Here is a 2,546-nt window from a genome sequence, read left to right as displayed (position 1 = left end):
ACACGATGGCCAAAAAACCCAGGTGCCATCAGGAGGTCCATCGGTGGGGCAGGGGACTAGAAGCCCTCCCACTCTACCTCCCCCAAGCATCAAGAATACAGAACATCACTGCCCCAGAGAGAGAGTTCCATCAATACACTGTGGCTAATAGCCACTGATGGACCTCTGCTCCATACATTGATCCAATCCCCTCTTGAAGCTTGCTATGCTTGCAGCTCCCACCACCTGTGGCAGTGAATTCCAGGTGTTAACCACCCTTTGGTTGAAGAAGGATTTCCTTTTATCAGTTCTAACCCAACGTCTCAGCAATTTAATTGAATGTATGAATCTGGGTCTCCAAATCCTAGTCTAACCATTCTACTACACTATTTTCCAGGGCTGCCCGTAACCTCTCATGCCATTTAATGGGAGCTGAGCCCCCTACAGTTTTCTTTTTGCCCCCACCCACAAGTGGTCACTTGGGTAGAAAACTGCCCCCCCCCTGTACAGTTAGAACTACTTTGGATACTATTTGGCATTCAGAACAGTGATAAACTGGGAAGATCAGCTCAGAGTTCTAATCAAGCCCAGAATTCGCAAGTGCGTCCATGCATCTCACAAAGCCGGGCATGAAGGCATCGATACACCCCTAATGCGTGAGTATTCAGATTTCTACTGCTTTTGGATGTGGAGGTTTTATCGTTAGCTTCTAACTTAGTGGTTATGTGTAAGTCAGTGAAGTTTGGATGCCTAAAGATGAAGTGAGGGGTGTTGGTGATGGGTAATTTATAAGCAAGTCCCCACCCTTGCAAATGCAGGGATGTATTCACTAACGACAAAAGAGCCCCGTGGCACAGAGGTAAAGCTGCAGTTCAAGCCCTCTGCTCACGACCTGAGTTTGATCCCGGCAGAAGCTGGGTTCAGGTAGCCGGCTCGAGGTTGCCTCAGCCTTCCATCCTTCCAAGGTCAGTAAAATGAGTCCCCAGCTTGCTGGGGGGAAAGTGTAGATGACGGGGGAAGGCAATGGCCAACCACCCCGTAAAAAGTCTGCTGTGAAAACGTTGTGAATGCAACGTCACCCCAGAGTCGGAAGTGACTGGTGCTTGCACAGGGGACCTTTCCTTTGTCTTTTTACTGCAGTCCTAAGCTCTGCTCACGACCTGAATTCAATCCCTGGTGAAAGCTGTGTTTTTAGGTAGGCGACTTGAGGTTGACTCAGCCTTCCATCCTTCCAAGGTCGGTAAAATGAGTACCCAGCTTGCTGGGGGGGGGGGGGGGAAACTGGGGAAGGCAATGGCCAACCACCCCATAAAAAGTCTGCCATGAAAACGTCGTGAAAGCGACGTCACCCCAGAGTCGGAAGCGACTGGTGCTTGCACAGGGGACTACCTTTACATTTTTATTAGCTAAAGCCAAATAGCTTCTCCCAACAGAGGCTGAAAGATGCTCATAACCTTTTAGGAGCCGCACTGACTGCTGGGGAGGATTGCTTTTGATGCTGTTTAACGGCCTGGATTTTGATGGATGCCCATTTTAACTGCTGATGACATTAATGCTTTTGTATTTTAGGACACAGCTAAGGGAATTAGAGGCTGCTTATGATTTTATTACCATTTTACGATTGCTTTCACTCGCTCAGAGGTTTGTTTTGGAGAAGGAGAGGCTTGCTGGACACAATTTTAATAAATAAGACACAAACAAAACCAGTATTCCACTCAAGCAGCTTCAGATGCGCTGTGATCTCCATCCGAAGCTGGTTGTGCATCAGGCTTGGGATCAGCACTGTGCACCCAGAACTGTGGCACTTTTGGGCCTGCGTTGCTAGAGATCACCAGGAGGCTCTTTGGTTGCACACGGCACATTTACGGCAGCCTTCGGGAGGAGAAGAAGAAGAAGATATTGGATTTATATCCCGCCCTCCACTCCAAAGAGTCTCAGAGCGGCTCACAATCTCCTTTACCTTCCTCCCCCACAACAGACACCCTGTGAGGTAGATGAAGATATTGGATTTATATCCTGCCCTCCACTCCGAAGAGTCTCAGAGCGGCTCACAATATCCTTTCCCTTCCTCCCCCACAACAAGCACCCTGTGAGGTAGATGAAGATATTGGATTTATATCCCGCCCCCCACTCCGAAGAGTCTCAGAGCGGCTCACAATCTCCTTTACCTTCCTCCCCCACAACAGACACTCTGTGAGGTAGATGAAGATATTGGATTTATATCCCGCCCTCCACTCCGAGTCTCAGAGCGGCTCACAATCTCCTTTACCTTCCTCCCCCACAACAGACACTCTGTGAGGTAGATGAAGATATTGGATTTATATCCTGCCCTCCACTCCAAAGAGTCTCAGAGCGGCTCACAATATCCTTTCCCTTCCTCCCCCACAACAGACACCCTGTGAGGTGGGTGGGGCTCAGAGGGCTCTCACAGCAGCTGCCCTTTCAAGGACAACCTCTGCCAGAGCTATGGCTGACCCAAGGCCATGCTAGCAGGTGCAAGTGAAGGAGTGGGGAATCAAACCCGGTTCTCCCAGATAAGAGTCCGCACACTTAACCACTACACCAAA

This window comes from Heteronotia binoei, chromosome 12 (assembly GCF_032191835.1).
Source record: "Heteronotia binoei isolate CCM8104 ecotype False Entrance Well chromosome 12, APGP_CSIRO_Hbin_v1, whole genome shotgun sequence".
In the NCBI taxonomy this organism is placed as follows: Eukaryota; Metazoa; Chordata; class Lepidosauria; order Squamata; family Gekkonidae; genus Heteronotia; species Heteronotia binoei.
The sequence above is the reverse complement of the archived record's forward strand: the minus strand, read 5'-3'. Positions refer to the sequence as shown.